This window comes from Pagrus major, chromosome 22, assembly GCF_040436345.1.
Source record: "Pagrus major chromosome 22, Pma_NU_1.0".
Lineage (NCBI taxonomy): Eukaryota > Metazoa > Chordata > Actinopteri > Spariformes > Sparidae > Pagrus > Pagrus major.
Window position 1 is genome coordinate 603,697 of NC_133236.1, and position 19,300 is coordinate 622,996.

The following is a 19,300-nucleotide window of genomic DNA, read 5'->3' on the forward strand; positions in this document are numbered from 1 at the left end:
CAAGTATCAGGAAATCCTGGGAGAAAATGTCATGATGTCTGCGAGGAAGCTGAAGCTTGGGCGTCATTGGACCTTCCAACAGGACAATGATCCCAAGCATACCTCAAAGTCCACCAAGGCCTGATTTCAGAAGAAGTCCTGGATGATACTAGAGTGGCCATCACTGTCGCTTGACTTGAACCCCATTGAAAATCTCTGGTGGGATTTGAAAAAGGCGGTTGCAGCACGCAAACCCAAGAATATTAGTGAACTGAAGGCCTTTGCCCATGAGGAATGGGCTAAGATTCCTCAGGAATCCTGCCAGAAGCTGGTTTCTGGCTATGCATCACATTTGCAGCAGGTCATAACAGCAACAGGGTGCTCTACTAAGTACTAAAGATGCTTGTCATGAAGGGGTTGAATAATTTTGAGACTGCAGTAGTCATTAAAAGTGGCATTTTGTGTTGAATTTGGAGAAACCACTTGTAATATCAGTTGTGTTGAGCGATTTAAATTGTTCTTGTTTTATTTGTTTATTGTAAACAGCTGCTAGTTTGTACATTTTGCCAATAGACCTAATTTGCAGTGGGGGTTGAATAACTTTGATTGCAACTGTACATATATATATATACACACTAAATGTGATGTGGGCTTTTGGGTATGGTAATATTGTGATATGACATAAGTGTTGTCTTATGTCTCTGGCTGCATTACAGTAAAGTGATGTAATTTTGTGAACTTACCAGACTGTTCTAGCTGTTCTATTATTTGCCTTTACCCACTTTCACCCACTCTCAGACATTACTGATGATTATTTATCAAACCACCAATGGTCATCCCAACAATATAACCTAACAAGTAGTCAAATAAACAGGTAGTCAAATAAAATCTGGGTCTCGAATAAACTCCCAGTGCCTATATAATTTGGATGCCAAAGCATAACGTATAAAATTGTTATAAATCTCTGGATTTATAGAGAAGAAACACCTTTATGAAAAAAATACATATATTAATATACAGCTGAGGAGTGAAATTAAATGTCTTGAAGAAACTGTACCTTTGGGGGAACTCCAGTGTTGAGCGTAGTTCCACTGGGTAGTGTATGTTGAAACAGTAGTAACCCCGGAACAGCAGGCAGGATGGATCACAAAGGATGGAGCAGGGCTGGGGATCCTCACGGAGGCCGTAGAGGGGGTCCTCACAGAGGATGAAGTTGGGCTTGGGGTCTTCACAGTGATGGAGGAGAAGGAGAAGGGCTGGGAGTCCTTCTCGCCACTAAATTCGGCTTTACTGAGGCCGACTGTGCTCCACCAAATGGTGATGTAGTGAACTTGAAGGAGAAACAATAACAACAAGTTCATTTTATGATGCAACGCATACAAACAATTCATGCAAGACATTAACTGTGACAATATTCACCATAGATAAACTTGGAGGGGGCGCAGGAAAGACCGCTGGGCTGCATTCAGTCGAATCAAGGGCTGAGACTGAGACCACAGGCTGAACATCAGCAGGAGACTGAGTGGCAGGCTGCTAAAACAACAGCATTAAGACATGTGCTGTAACAGCAACAGCATAATAGCAATGTAAACAGACATGCAAAATGTAATTTTTCTAAAGCTCACCTTAACAGTGTGAAATCCACAATTAGAGGCCATGGACCCTCTAAAGAGGGTGGTCTGTCCACGGGCCTGCATGGGGCATTACTCAATCTGAAACAATCAGAATTGTATTCAGCCTGGAGTGAGACACTCAGTGTACAGTCCATGGTCAGATTAATACTATCTGCACCATCAGAATGATTATTTCTTATCTAGTGATATGGATGGTCATGAGTAATAGGTGGATATTTTGCTGTACTTTACCTTCTGCAGGGCTCTACGCTGACATTTTTCCCAACGAGCACATGTGCTCCTAAAGTAAAATATCTGGGAGCACAAAGATATATATGGGAGCACAAAAAATATTATTTATCGATGCTTAACACTTCACACTTAAATAGGCAGCACAAACAAAATTTTGATTTACAGTGTTTTTACAGTGTTTGATTTCATTTTTTTTTCATTTCAGGCAGCACAAAACAATTTTTTTAAATTTACAGTGTTTGATTTCATTTTTTTCATTTCAGGCAGCACAAAACAATTTCACTTTGTTGTCATATTGAAGCCACGGAAAAGTTTTGAGCCAGTTTTTGTTAAATTTGTAGGTTCTTCCTCCAGTCGGTGGGGCAGCAGGGACAGGGTCTTCGGTAGCTGCCATGGGGTCAACATCAAGGCTAGCGCTAGCCTCCACAACTTCCGCCACATCACTTACGACTTTCCACTTTTTCGGTTCCTCCTCTTTCTCTCTCGACTTATCTCCCGATTCCTTCTTCTCATTGTGCTCCTCTCGCTTCCGTTTGAAAAAATACTCAATCGATTTCATCCTGATTTCGCACTCTCTTTCTTCTTCTATTTCTTCTTTGAGTTACCGGCAGTTCACTCTCTTTTTTTCCCTCCGTTGACCTGTCACCTCTCGCGTGACACTGGTTGCGTCATTACAGAACTACTGTGATTGGTGCATTGCAGCCAGAGGATTGTGGGATTTGTAGTTTTTGAACAATTGCAGATAAAATAGGTTTGTGACGGTAACTTGTGGTTGTGATGGTAACTTGTGTACTTTGCTCGCACACTGTGCGCTGAAATCATTTTCCCGGTTCACATATACATTTTTTTACGGGCAAATGCGAGTGAAATGCTCGCACTGTAGAGCCCTGTTCTGGTGGAGATCATGCCATTTGCGCTGTCTCGGGGCTGGTCTGTTGCCTCCTCCGGCAGGCCAAACCCCAGAGCTGGCGAATGTCCTCAGTCTCACCATCCACTCCCCCTCTCCCATTGCCTTGTGGCTCTTTGGTTTAGTGCTCATCTGAAGACAACATGGAAATAATAACAGTGGTTACAACTATGAATCACAGCATAAACATAGTGTGCTGAACAAGTGCGCAAGTCCTGTGAAATTCCAATCTCTGTGCAATTACCATATTAACAGGCTATATTTTTTGATTAATGCTACACAGCATCTTATCTTTATATTACAAAGATGTGCTCACTTGTCCTGTGCAATTATCCAACCATGGTCATATATATCAGTGAGTGGTGTATATCATGTATACAATTCTTCATTTTGATTTTATTTATCAATTAATCAATCACTCTTTTCCTCTACTTTTGACTCTTGAGCTGCTATTACAAGTTACTGGTGTAGGATCAATAGAGGCCACGTTATCTTGTCGTTCTTGCATTCAGATACTGTAATGACATGACTATACTGTATCTGTACACATAAACAGCTTTCATACATAAGCTTCAGATTGGCGGATAAGGTCCGTTTTTTCTTGGAACTAGTTTAAAATAAAGTCATACACTAAGCAGCTAGATGACTGGTTAGCATGTACAGTAGGCTAAATCAGTAGACTGTACAAGTGTACTAAGCAAAACAAATAAACACCAAACGTGAACAGGTAAACGCGGTAAACATGTAATAATAATACACTGTGCTACTGAAGCAAATACACACTGGCGTAACGCTACCGTTACCAAGAGCAGTAATAATAGGTTAACCTGCAGTTACAGTAGCCTGACGTTAGCTAATGTTAACATTGGTTATCTAAACTTAGCCACGTAGCTGTAAGACCGACGTTAGCTAACGTTAACGTTGGTTATCTAAACTTAGCCACCGCTAGAAAGATGTGAAACAGGTCATCTGCGAATTTAAATGTTTAGCTAAATGATACGTTACTTGAATCAAAATATTTGGAATATTATAACTATATAAACTATATATATATATATATATATATATATATATATATATATATATATATATATATATATATATATATAGTTAACTATATAAATATATAGTTATACACAAGTGTCTCCATTCATTGTGATATTGGTAACGTTATTACACTTAGTAACATTAGCGATGGCTAGCTGCGATGACTGAAGTTGCTGAAAAATGTCATGACTCGCCAACGAAATCATAAAATTAGCCGGTGTGACGAATGGATATATAAAATGTATGACCATTTGATCAGAAAATAAAAACATTGAATGTACTTAATGAATCAGAAGTAGGCTTGCGCTTGCTTCGCGACGGAGACGTTATTAACGCCACTTTAGAGGGTCAATGTCATTCAAAAGCAACGTGACCAGAAAGAAGCGCCGTGATTGGCCCCCCTCCAATGTGATGCCGAACCGTGATTTGCCTCCGTCCAATCTTGACAATGGAGAGGGAGTCCTGTGATTGGATGATGAGTTTGGACTTTGGACCAACTCTCCTGAGCCCACTAGTGTGGGTCAAGGAATCGTAAACCTGTGGAGCTGTACATTACATGTCTTTGTTTTTATGGGACAGTAGTGACAGAGTTCAAGGGAGACCTTGAAACTGTCACAAACTGCCTGTGTTCCCTCCATATTTTCCCAAGTTCCCACCAAGACAGGCACCTGTTGGTCTTTGAAGTGTCATAAGGAATCTCAAAACAACAAGAGTAAAACAGCATAGGCAAATAAGAAAAGTAGACTACTTGCCTTGATTCAGACCTTTGAATCTGCCCACTCTCACAAGTTATTTGATGAAATTTGAAGATGGAAATGTGTGATGACTGAGGAACTATGACGACTTGATAATATTAGGAAATTAGGAAATTGCATTTATTGTATTCAGTATATTTTATTCTATTCTAAAGCCTGACCAGGGACAAAGACTGCAAATTAGCTGAAGCTAGACGTCTTATATGCATCACATTTTCCCATTTTCTGTGGCAATGTTGTATGTATCGTCCCTGTTAAATAAACATTAAATAAATAAATAAATAAATAAATAAATATAGTGGCCTACATTTAACGGCCACAAACTGTTAATATTTTTTTTTCTAAAACATAAATGCAAAATTTACAATGTTAGCTGTTATATATTATGGCATATATCTGTTATTAACACAAGGTTAGTACACTTAACAGTGACAAAATGTATTTTTTACAAAAAATAGATGCAAAAATTACAGTATTGACTGTAATGTAAATTACGGCATATTTCTGTTATAAACAGAGTGCAAGAGTATTTAACAGTGGAGCAATGTATTTTTTCCAGAAAAAAAAAAATTACAGTTTTGACTGATATATATATATATATATAGTTACAGTATTTCACTATTCTAAAAATTGTATTTAAGCGTTTTAGAGTTTACGTTTTTTTACTGTAGTAGTTTTTCAGTTTTCTACCGTAAAATCTACTGACATTTTTTACAGTGAAGGTCAAATAAAAGATAGTGACATTATCTTTTTTTCAAAGAGGAATTTGCTCTGCTCATATTCTCCTCTAGCCTTCTTTATTTATCAGTGTGTAATAATGTTGCTTCTGTCAGACTTAACAGTCTTACAAGAGAGGACCTTTTAGTGATATCTAAATTATATAATAAAAGTGCTCTGGACAATACCCCTTATGTGGACAGAATCTTGTATTCTATCACACTGTGTAAAAACAGTCTATTTTAATATGATGAGAAATACAAAAAACAGGATAAAATTTGAAATAAAATTATTAACAGTAAGATATTTCTTTCAGATTGAATTTCTCCCTAAAAACTGATTTCACATAAGAGTTTTACATCCAATGCTTGTGAAAACTGGTCAGGTGAGTATTGTTGGACTGAACAATATTAAAGGTGTAGAGTGGAGAGTGCACACATGCACGCACACACACGCAGGCATGTTCATCCATTCTGGGGAATTCAACTTATGCTCAATATATCTATATATATACACACACACACATATATACATATATATATACACACACACACACACACACATATATATATGTATATAAACATCCTTTCCTGCCTTTTACACTCACATTTCTCTTATCTCTTCCGCTACTGTAGCACTTCTTATTGTAGAATAACAGGAATTCTGTCAGGCTCTTACAGCTCTGACCCTTGTACCCTTGCAAAATGGCTTGGATAGGGATTAAAGATTGAGCTATATCTGTCCGTCAAACATCAGTGCTGCCAGTTGGATGGGACTTGATTGAGATTGACTATAAATAGTATGGTCAACAGAGAGGCATTAGGTGCTGAGAAATCCTGATTCTTAATACCTTGCATGGGTCATTCCTCAAACCCTGGAAGTGCACTGGGTTTTGAAGCAAATTTAACATAGTGGTCAAGCTGTATTAATACAACATCATGTGGCCCAAAAATCCTTTTCCTTATAAGCTGACATTGTGAAAGAAGTAAAATGGTAGATTTCTTTTTTTCATCAAAACCCCACCAACAATTTTCATCAGAAATTGATCCATCTTTGAAATCAGGAGGGCATGATTAAAAACCAGACAAGGAGCTCAAGCTCAAATTAAGATTTATAACTATTTAAATGATAACAAAAGGCTGGTACCACCCAAGATTAACTATGACATATGCCTTAAACACTACTAATCAAACACCAAAAGTATAAAAATGCTGCTTAGCATCAAGGTTAGAACCACAATAAAAAGTCAAAGTCCAGTCCAGGAATTCCTCTCCTATGTCCAGGTCCTTGTCTTTGTTGCTCAAGCTGATATTAAACTATATCTTCTATATTGGCAACCAGCACAACATACAAAAATCTAGCAGGGTTCTTGGAGCCAACTTGTTCACAACTGACACATCACTAGATGATCTTTGGAAGAGCCGAGTGTGTTCCCCACAGCTAACTATGACACACCAGATCTAGCTATGACCCTTCTGGCCTGCCTTTGCCTGTTGAGCATAGTCCCACAGCCACTCCTCTGTTGCTCTGTGTGGCTGTCGGGGGAACTGCTCCACTGAATGGTCTCTTATGGTGGACCTGCATGACTAATTGTTTGTGGCACCACAAACAATTATCAGTAAGTTATGGCTGTAGCTGGAGGTGTGCCAATCCAAGGGTCATCAGTTCAGTTTAAAAGTCTAGTACTAAAAACATAAACAAATCCGTCAAAGCAAACCGAGTAAATAAAATAATAAACACACATCAATTCAGTAAAACATAAGAAAGGCATACAAAGTGGAATAAAAAAACACAACATTCAAATAAAAACATGCAACATGCACAAACATTTCTGACTTTGTCACATATTTGGACAAAGTGTACAAGAGCCACATGAGTAAATACTTTTATTATTTAACCATTAAGGTGAGTGGAGGGCTAAACCGGAAGTTTGCCATCTCAGCCAGCCGCAGTCTCTTATACCAACACTCTGAACCCCACAATGCCAACATCCACCGTCCAAAGCTTTGCGGATGATCTGGGTAATTTTATACCCTGGCTTCATTCCATTTCATTGGAATGAACGAGCCTCCAACACAGTATCCAGTTTCTCCTAATTTATTCTTATTATTATGTACAAAGACTATTAAAGAACCATCACATTCAACTTTTTCCAAGTTGTTCTTCTACAGTGGCCTTCCCTTGTGCTGGCTGTATATCTGTCCACAGTGCCTGCTACAGTATTGGAGAGCAATGGTGACTCCTCCTTAATATTAACTGTACAAGCTGTACACAATTTTTGTGCTTGATGCCTATTGCAGGATTGTTAAAAAGAGATGCTGAATTTGTTTGGGGTGCAACATTTACATCATACCACCACATGCAGCAGTGATGCCATGAAGACCCGTGAGTGAGTAATGTAAATTCCTATTTCGAACGACAGGCAACAGCGAGTTGAATAATCTCACACTGAACATTTCATGGATGACCTTTCCAGTCTTCAGCATGAGCGGCAGTAATGTGAAAGGCAGATGGAAGGGAGAGTGATATGGGATCAGGAGGAGGTGAGCAGTGCCCTGTGGCTCATGCTCCTGTTAGGGTGCTATGAATCTCCAATGGCTTTTTAATATATCACAAGAGATGTGCTTAATTTGATAATGATCACATCAATATGTGACACCGACTCCCCATCGCTGAAATCCAGTGTGCCACCAAATTCTGCAGCCGAGCTTTGAAAAGGTCTATCATTTAGAGCTCGATGGAAATGGGATCTGGGAGGGGAAGTTAAGCTGCTCTGCTGGACTCTGCACAGAGCGGGGGTTAATCTTGATAATGCTGGACGTCAATATGAAAATGCCAAGAGTGTATTCAAGATAAGAGGCCATGCAAGCCACATTCTAGGCCTCAGAATCTGACACATTTGGTGTAGAAATACACTATTGCCTCTTTTCCCTCTTTTTTGCTGACTTAGAATGCCCGAGAAGCTTTCCTTTTGAAGGTGTTTCTTTTTTTCCCACCTTAGACCTTCAAAATCTTCCCCTTCAGTGAGTGTGGAAAACAAAGACATGTCCATACAGTAAAATAAGGTTGTCTGGCATCAGAGACTTTGACAAGGTGACTCATGAAGGGGTGTTACAGATAGAGAGCAAGACACGCTGGGAGAGTCTGGAAACTCAATCCCCCTTTGCTGTGTCGCTGATAGATGTGCCGTGGTGGACCATCCATCTGTGATGCAACCTCGTAAAGATGTCATTTACCCAAATCAAAGACAAAAAGGACTCTGTTTAACTTACCGGTAGTCCAAAGGTCTTTGTAAGTACACGTCTGTCAGAACACCACGAATGGAGCAACAGATAGAGAGATCACAAGTGAAGTAAAAATCACTCACTCGCCAGGAGTTGTTTTTGAGCAACCGTTAAATGATGCCTTCCTGGGAGTTTTTTCCCCCACCCCAAAGTCTCTCATTATGTCCTGTAGAGTCTTTTATGATCTCAGGCATGTTTCCCATGATGCCCCATCTGTCTGTCCTGCTGTGACAGAGGGCTCGGCCTCCTCTTATTCCTGTCGGACAGCTCCATCACTCACCTCTGCCTGCCGCTATGTCTACATCAAAACAATGCTGTGGCAGAGTGAATTAGTATGTCCTTCACCTTGGGTGGAACTCTGTCATTACTTTACCCAGACTCAAGAGAAGAAGATATGATTTAGCACATGTTACAGGAAGTGCAACAATGGTAGCTCCTTAAGTGCTTTAGGCACTGGGATGTGTGGGGTCTATAGGTGTCTGGCTTTTTCTCCATTGGCTCCTGAAGTTTGTTGTGACTATGAGCACAATTCTGAACAAAACATATAAATAGCAATCGTTAGAGGTCTAGTATGTTGGGTTTAATGGTATCTAGCAATGTTGTTGCAGATTGCACCATGTCCAATGTTCAACCTTACCCTTCCTGTTTGAGTGCCTAAGAACAGAGCTACAAGCGGTAGTGGTTGAAATCTCGGCTCAAGAAATGGGATATGCCATCAAAACCCTCATACATCATCAGAAGTCGTCAATGATGTTTTCATTAGCAGACGCTAACCCATCATTTCCACTATGCCATTTTCCACTGTGGCAATCCTGGTATTATCACAATGTCATTTAACATTTATGTCATGGAGAGAGAAAATTATGGATGCTCGCTGTTCATTCACAACTTCACACTATCAACTTGCGGTGCTTAATAGGCTAACATTAGCAACCTGTGTTCCAACCCGGCCAGTCTGCACTGATATTAGAAGAGCAGTACCAACTGCAGCAACTTCACTGCTAGACTTTAGTTAAAGTTCAGGCATCATGCCATCGAAGGAGGCTAATCTAACACTGAAATAGGCTATGTACGTATGCAGGACTGTCATGCACAAATCAGCAATAACAATAACATTAGCTCGCTAGCTAGTTCAAAAGAGACATCAACAAACTAGTAGCGACTGTATTGAAATGAGTTCTCATAACAATCGGTTAGACTACTACTGTAGCAACTAGGGTTGGGTACCATTCACTTTTGAAGCAATACTGGTTCCAATACCATTACCTGGAATGCCATACTGGTACCCAACGGTACCTTTTTTTCCGGTACTTTACTCTCTGTAATAACAAAAGAAGTAATTTCCCTTAAATCATAGAGACAATAGCCCATATCATGAGTCATATTTCCAGTAACAATGCACATTACATTTTAATCACGTCTTTCTAGGTTTTATTTCAGTTGCATCTTTCTGTACTGCATATAAATCTGGCAAATAAAATACTTTTTGAGGTTAACTGCAAAATGTTGCTATTTCTGCTGCATTAATAAAATAATAAATAAAATACGATGTTAGGCAAAAATAAATAGAGATAAATAAATTGAACTTGAAAACAGTCCTTTTAAATTTCTTGACCTAACCTCATAAAAGTGGAAAATTAAATGTACAATAGCATGAAAATATCCTTATATGTATACTTTGAAGTAAACTGCATTTAGCTGTTCTGCTCACCCTAGTGCTTTAAGAATAAATATTATAGAAAACTTCAAGATATATACCGTATATGTGCTTCCCTCTCCTGGCTTGCAATGTCTCCACCAGTGGTGGCTATACTTTTAAACCAATTGGGAATTTTGAATTTGAGGTTTAACCCCATGAGCTTGATGTAGCTGGTCACTATTGAAGCTACACATTTGTAGATTGAGTCAATAATGTGAAGTCAGCAGTTAGTCTGTAAATATGAGCACACATGTTGTTTTATGTTAAGTATGTGAATTAAAATGGATCATCATTTGTAAATATGCTTTTATCGCGGTTGTGATACTAAGCTCTGTCAGCGTGTTAATGGGAATTCCCATGATGTGTTAGCATCAAGTGAATAAATCAAATTTTGTAAAAAAAAAAAATATATATATATATATATGTAAAATTGATTTGGGAATCAAAGAATGCATACTGTAATATTTCTTAGACAGTATGTAATGCACATACTGTTGGTTTCGTACCGAGGTTTTGGACATACTAAAAAACACACTATTTTAGTAAACTAAACTGCATGCTGGTAAGGAATTCTGGTCACAGCTAGTGGCTACGTTTTGTGGTTAAGTCTCACCCTGTCTTTCTCTCTAAAGCGTTACTGTAAAGCGTACTGGTAGCGAAATTTGGCATTGATTGATTTAATGTGAATTGGTACCTGAACGTACCAATGTAATTCTTACCTTTAAAAGTACCAAGTTTGGTGCCCAACCAGAGTAACAACATAGCAGTGCAACATGGTAGGCTCCATCAAAGAGGATCCGCTGCCTCTGTAGATATAAATGGCTCATTCCAAGGTAACAAAAACATTTCACACAACACAACAACATTTCACACAACACAACAATTCTTAGTTTTAGGTGATTATATACAAATTTAATCATAATTATGAATACTATATTCCATTTCTGCCAATAGAGCCACCTAAATCCTGGACACTGGACCTTAAACATAAAGATCAGCAGTGTGTTGTACAGTTGTCTTTCAGTGACTCCTTGCCATACCCACAAACTAAAGTTTTGCAACAGCTGCTATGAATGGCTACTTCCAGTGTCCTCAGTTACCATTTCTTGGTATAGCACTAAACATTGCAATGCATTATAAGGTGAACCAAAGTTCATGGAGCTTTTAAGGTGATCAAAATCATTGTAAGGTAAAACACAGCTGTCTTTTTCAAATGAGTACAAACTCTTAAGAGCAGATTATGTTGAGCAGACACAATGTGAAGATTACATTCCTCCTCCACGAGAGGATTATGTGACAATAGAAGAGTTTGACTTCTGCTCATATGCAATCTTAACTTAAAGCTGAAAAGTTCTTAGCATTACTTTGGAATGAATAGACTTGTTCAGTGGGGCCGTATTGTAAAGACATTGCATAGTAAGGCAGTGGCAGTAAAACAGATTGGATTTATCTTTCTTGTGCATATCCCAAGCATTGACTAGAAAGCAGTAAATGTCTGTTCAAAATAGTGGATGTCATGTTAATGTCATTTCAATGGGGTTCTTTGGAAGCTCCTATCTGGGTTTACCATTAATGTAGCAAGTATAACATTTTAAAGAGATGAAATGTCTTGAAATAAACCAGCATGTCTTAGAGACTTTGTAAGATTTTGCCCAGTGGTGGAAGGAGACATGGGCTCAAAAAGTCTTTGTTTTATTGTGGCCTCCAGTCAAGTGCAAAGAGCATTTGTGCAGATGTAACTTGCAGAGAAAATGGACAAAAAAATGATAAAATACAAAAAAAGAAAAATAAATGCAAAAACTCTTGAAACAGTAATCCCCTCACAACGGGGTTCACTCGCTTCCCTTCAAGGCCCAAAATGCACTCTGTTAATATACATAGCACAGCAACTTGAAATGATTAAACTGTTGGCTAATGCTACATTTTCATGTTAACCGATTGCTAATGGTAATGTTTGCACACTGGGGAAGAAGTGCAACAACTGTTAGAATAGCATAACACAATTAGCAACAATCTTATTAGCCACCAAGATAGAATCAAAACATAGAATTGTATGCACCCCACTTATTAGAAGGCATGAGGCAAACCCATGATGGACTTCCCCTGGAATGCATGGGCATAGGATGCATTTAAAATGCGGGTGGACAACTGAACGAAGGTTTGGGGGTTTCCCCTATAGACATTTTTTTAAATACAGTAGATGTCAACATTTCCTGTATTTCGGTGACTTTTAATAGGTGATTTGATACTTCTACTTATCTGGCTAGCATGAGATAAATCACAGTTTTGCCTACATTTTGCAATTTCAACCAGAGGAAGCATTTGGCCCAAGATCACATATTGAAGATATTAAAAAGCTAAAAGTACAGAAATTGATTCAGTAACTAATTCATTTAGCTTCTTTATGATTTAATGTATGCTTTTTTTAGCTAAAGGTACATATTTGTTAACATTTCAAATAGAAAATAACTTAAGTTCCAACACATAGAGCCAAAAAATGTAATTCAATATCTAAACTGATGAGACACAATTAATCAACAAAAATTACTTTTGCTGTTTTCTATTAGTACATTTTATAACCCACACAATTATCAGGTGCCCAGTCGTATAATCTAATGTAATGGTGGCACAGCAGTAAGTTAAAATATAATTTAAAAAAATAGAAGCTTACAGCTAGAACTTGGTGGAATGGATTGATAAAGTAGCACAGACACAGCGTACCAAGCAAATAGGCCGAAGTATTTCAACAAGTTAAAAGTGGGTAGGGACAAAACTAGTCATTAGTCATGAGTGGGACTTGCCTAGTATAATGGCTGCGACGGCCATGCATGAATGGCATTAAATATTTTAACAATACACCTCTAATAGACTGTCCGAGCTTTGGGGTGCAGGGAATAAATTCATAATTATAGAGTTCTTCCTTTTCCTAATGACTGTGTATGGAAAAAAAAGTCTTCTTGCTGTGATAAGATGTAGCCACTACCCCAAAATCACCTGACAGCCTGGTACTATTCCTTGGCCGTGGCGTTCACTTACTACTGCCATTTTTGTCTATGGATGGTGCCATTAGGTCACAATTGAAAGAGGAAAAAGACAAGCAAGGAGCTGCTACTATGGTTCAGTGCTGACACTTGCAATTTGACTTTTGAGACAAGATGTGTACAATCAATGGTGATGACCCCTTATTTTCACATTATCAAATATACTAATCTAACATACTAAAATGTGCACACATACAGATACTGAGACAATACACACACAAAACGGTTTGCACAGCTACATATACAATTATGTATGTACACCCGTCAAGGTATCATGGCTCCCTCCTTGACAATTCTGCTTTGACGACCTTGCTGCCGAACACAAACTGTTTTAAAAGCCTTTGCTGCTGAGCAAAGAGAGAGGTGTGTTCTGTGTGATACAGATCGATAGCAGGCCGCAGTGAAGTGCGCCTCCTTTATAGCCACTGAACCTGAGCTAGAAGGGTTAAAAGAACGAGGGAGGGCAAGGGCAGGCGTGGATGCAGACAGAATGCCTGATGAGGAGGAGAAGCAAGGCATGGAGCCAGGATAAAGGAAGCCCAAGGCTGGGCCCAAGAAGGCAGCAGACAGGCTCTGCCCTCGCAGGTTCTGAGAGGAACCGAGAGAAAAACATATCAAAACAGTCTGAGAAGGATGGCAGCTTAAAAAAGACAGATAATGTCCAAGGAAATCTTCGAGGATGGTTTGAAAGGAAGAGAGGAAGTAGGAGGCTGACACAAGGCAAAGGAGGAAAAATGAAACAGGAGCTGCGTTAACATTTCTGCTGGGTTTGTTGTGGAAAGACGGCAAGGCCTTTCATATAGTGCTTAAAAGAGGAAGTGAGAGTGCCTGGCTGGTGTCTGAAGTCAACAAAACAAAATGAACAGAGAGACAAGAATCAAAACAAGAGGTAAATAAAGTGAGGCACATTTTGCTAAAGATTAATTGGATTAAAATTCACAGAATACAAGCTTTTTTTATATAAAACTGTGCAAAAAACAACTGTGAAACCACTGAACCAAGAGCAGCAGTGATATATGGATAAAAATACAGCACCCAATCTAGCCTCCATGTGTTCTAAAAGCCCCTCTGAGGTCAGTTTACAAGTCTTAAATGTGTTTTCATATGGTCAACCATGATGGAAAGCCAGGCCTGTGACATTTTGGGTCACTTGTGGGTGTTTTGTCAGGAAGAGCCAAGAACCATGTGGCTGTGACTGGAAGATGGAAAAGCTGAATCAGTGCTTGCAGAAGGGGGGGTGGGGTAATTGGCCGGCAGCTGATGCTCACGTTATGCTGTTTGCGTGCTTCTCCTGAAAAGACAATGGACATTACCGGAAGCAACACATGCCTATAAATAAGGAAAGAAGCATGAAAGGTAATATTGACAAGGAAAGAGGCAGCGTAGGAGTCCATTAGTCTTATAAAAAAATAAAGGGAGGCGTTAGCGGTCAGGCTAAGAAAACAACCCAGAAGTTGAACAATCGCTGAGTTACGCTGAAGACAATGCACGCAAAGTCAGTGACCTGGACTGAATTCCCCAAACTTCTTCTCTTTTCTTAGGAGTTGTTAATGGAAAAAAGCAGCAGAGATGCTGTTGCCATACCCCATACTGTATATCCAGTCTCTTTATCTGAAAGGCTTGTGAGTTGGAAACACATTTCTGAAAGTGTTTTATTTTCCTGTGGGCAACCTCTAAGGAAGTTATTTTTGGCACAAAGGTTACATCGCAATTCACTTATTGCCCATGGCGGATTGCAATAAAGTGCAGCAACTTTTTTCTTTGCAATTAAGGTATCATTATAATCAATCACCCATATGCTTTAAATTGCCAAATGAGACCTTTCGCAATGTGATCAGTGCTATTTGTCAAAGGACATGAAGGGTATGAATGTGGTGGTTGATGAGCATTTGGTCACGTCAGGTATGCTGAATAGCGCTCTGAATGCTCAAAAGAAGACGATTTAAGTCGTCCATGTCCTCCAAGTCCCAGCACAAGCCTCATTTAATTTACCCAAAATAAACAAGTCTCTACACAATGTTTGACTGATAGCCGCACATTAAACGAGCAGCCTCTCAGAAGAAGAATTTGTGGTAATTGAAAGCACCAGAAAACAGCAACAGATGCCCCATACTGAATGAAATGAAGGCTGTCTTAGAGGCTGCACATACTGCACAGACATATCAAAGCTTTTAAAGGATAAGTTTGAGTTTTTGTGTCGAACATGATGGACAAAATTCACAGTCCTTGTTCCATGCAAAAATACATAGGAAAGGTCAGCTGAAGCTAATATGAATAGAGTAGGTGTCTTTTTAATGTTTTTTTAGTCCAAAATTAACACTTTGGTATTTTCCTGGAAAGTGTGTCCCTGCTGAGCCGTGGCCGAGCGATACCTCCTTGTAGATGCATGTAGGTTTGTTGCTGTGACAAAACACATGGCCAGGGTGAAGCTATCCACTGAGTGCCTCTCTGGATGCATTTTTCTGTCTGAACATCACAGATTCCAAGAGAACAGTAACTGAGCCTGACCTGATACACGCCCCACACAGTTAATGTAATTTGAAGCAGTAAGTTTGGTTCCCTTTCACACAGTTGTTACCATGGTAACAGCTTGCCTGTTTACCCCCATTACAGACATGCACAGTGTTGATGACCCTAAAAAACATTGTCCTGCACACAGATAAATAGATATACAGTAGTAAAGATCTTACATACATATATTAAACTGTCAGTAACTGCTAGTCATATTTATTTTAACACACACACACACACACACACACACACACACACACACTTTATGCTATAGCATAAGCAGTTATAAATATAATAAAATTTAAGACTTCATTTTTATGCCATATTTTCACTAAAAGAACTTGCAAGCTGCAGAGCCTTCCTGTGATTAAAACCATCTGGAAAATCATTGGTACCCATCTACAGAGCATCAGTGATATTGATGAGGTGAGGTGTCTGCACAGAGCCAAAAGGATACTGAAAGAGAACACCCACAGTCTGTTCACCCTGCTGCCATCTGATAAAAGATACAGAAGTATCTGCTGCTGTACCACCAGACTATAGAGAACACTGTAGACAAAAAATAGTTGTTGTTTTTGTTGTTGTTTTCTCATGTAGCATAAAGTGACTTCGTAGCTTCTTAATTAGGCCTATTTTGGCACTAAAACCTATATTTTCACCCAAATAAACAACAACTCAAAAGCACCATGTCAATTGATGTTGCGGAACTTGGACATTTCTAAATTTTTGTCCAAGCTCAGCTGAGGTCAGGCAACTTCAACAGATTTGAGTATCCATGCTCTAATATTCAATTTATTTGACTGAAGGTCTTTGTACATAGACATCATCATAAATAAGTTGCATTAAAATGCAAGTATTAGCTGGCAATATTGGTGCATCAGAAGTACTTCTTAAGTACTTTAGTACGTTTTCTTGCAGTATTTGATTAGAAGATTGATACCACCTAAATATAGTGATTATGTACCCATTAGACTACTTCCAGCTTCCGGTTAGCTTATCCTAGCATGAGGACTGGAAACAGGGAGACAGCTAACCTGGCTCTGTCCAACAATAATAAATGATGCCTAACAATAACTCTCAAGCTCACTAATTAAAATGCTAAATCTCTTTTGTTTGACCATGATGATTTTGTTTGATACAAAAAACAAAACAACAAATAACTGTTTTCAAACCACTGCCGGGCTATTTCCTGATTGAGAGCTGTTGCCAGGCATCTAGCAGAGAGTCAATAGAGGTTAATGCTCACAGGCAAAAAAATATTTGAATCTTGTCAATAGTTTTAATCTTATCAGGTCAAATAGAAAACCAACAGTGAACCAAGTAAAATATTAAATGTTACACTTAAACTGAGCAGAATTCCTTTGGAAAAAAAGATTTATAAAACAAAGCAGAGAGCAGTCAGAGGACTGAACATCTGGACTACTCTCTGTTTTCCTGGTGGGACAGGTGACTCTGGGAGAGCAGGGGGCCAAACTAGACAGTGACTGGCCAGCTCTGTGGGAGGATGGGGAACTAGCTAATTAATACTGGAGGAAACATCAGAGCACAGGAGACAGTAATGCTAACATTGTGTAGCTAGCAATGATGCCTTTACAAGCTGTTGTAAATACTGTGAATGAATGGTCAAATAAAATGGGAAATAATACTGGTTAAATAATTGAATGTAATAACTATGTTAAAAGTAGAAGAAGTATCTCAACCTATAGACTGCCACTTTACTACCAACCAACAACTACCTTATAGGACTGGGTTTAAAAAATCTATTTTCTGATTGAATTCATATAAATAATTCAATATTGATTCATAAAATGCCGAGATCAATATATATGAGACGGGGTCCAAAATTAACCCCCGCCAAGCACCAAAGGGATTTTCTGTTTTATAAGTAAATCTCTGAAGGGTATCTGCCGTACACCAGCTCGTCCTCACCAGGAAAACAACTGTATAGGTCATCTGTGAAAGCAGCTTATTACGACCCATACTGATGTTACTTGTTAGGTGGCGACCTATAGTGGCCGTAGTAATTATCACAACAGCAATGGTAGAAGTGAGGCATTGAGTTTAAAGAGCAACAAAGTCTGCATTAGGCGGAGGTTGGGGACAGATGGTTAGGTCACACAAGCACAGGATTTTCACGAAGGAGTCCACTGTTTGTGTCCAGTGTGAAACTGTGTAACCAAAAGTCAAAAGTGAGTTATTTTAACTTACTAAAATAGTTAAGATACATCACCTATGTTACATCAACTGAAGCTACGTAAGTACGATCGTAACTGAAGCTACAAGAAACATAGTTACTTTAACCCAAACCACAAAGTTTTCCCTAACCTAACCAAGTAGTTTTCTTTGATAAACCTAACCCAACTGCATGTACATGTATGACAAGGGTCCTGTAGGCCTGTCACTTGCATGCTGCAACAGTCATGTTGTGTTTTTAGAGTGATGATATATATCGTTTTGGGAGTCACTGGCAATCAACCTATTCAAGTTTTAGGATGTGTTGGCCATTGACGTTCACTTTGGACTGCTAGATACAATTTAAATTATTCAAAAATATACTAAAACGTTTATGCTGTTTTATTTTCTGTTGGGTAAAAAATGAATTACGTATGTAACATATGTAGGATCCCTAATTTTTAATTATATTTCATAATCTGAGCATGTTGGGCAGAGTGACACTTTGCACAGGAAGTCAGTCAGTTACAGAATCTATGGATCCCAGTGCGTCTCAACAATTCAATACAATAGGTGTTTGCTTTTGGCCCTGGCCCAGCATATATAGTTTCAATTTGGTCATCCAAGAAAAAAAGTGTTGGTACCCCTGTTCTAGAGCCATTCTTTTTCATTTCCAGGGTACAAGCACTTCAGCCAAAACTCTGGGGTTCAGCTTCTATTTAATCAGTTTCTTTAGATGTACATACATTCTCAAATATATCCGAAACATAAAATATTTTTGTAATAATAGATCTGATGTTACTTTAGGATGAAAGCCATTCATTTAATTATTTTGCATGTAACAAGTAATTCTTCTCTTGTTTTTGTTCTCTTGTTTTCCATTTGATGAAGGTATACAACACTTTTTTTACTTTTTCCCTCATTACCCATTTATCTGTTCTATGGTATTGGTCATTTCTTAATGTGCCAAATGCTATATTACATTAAGACAATATGTGCTATGATTATATAACACTGTTTTCCATTGCCTTGGAAATGTGAGTTTGTGGTTTTAGAGAAATCTGAATCACACATTCAGAATTGTGCTAAAAATATCAGCCACTGCACGCTCACATTACTGCTGTACATGTGGTGAAGTAACTGGACAATGTCATGCAAGCAACTGGCTGACAGCTTGTAATTTGACATCTCTATTATCTATACAGAGTTTGCTGCTGGCACATTCAGTATATGGTCACTGCGTTTATTATGTGTGTATACCGTGCACGTTAAGAATCCCTAGCAGGTGTTCCATTCTTCACACCTGCCTATTAATTGTAATTT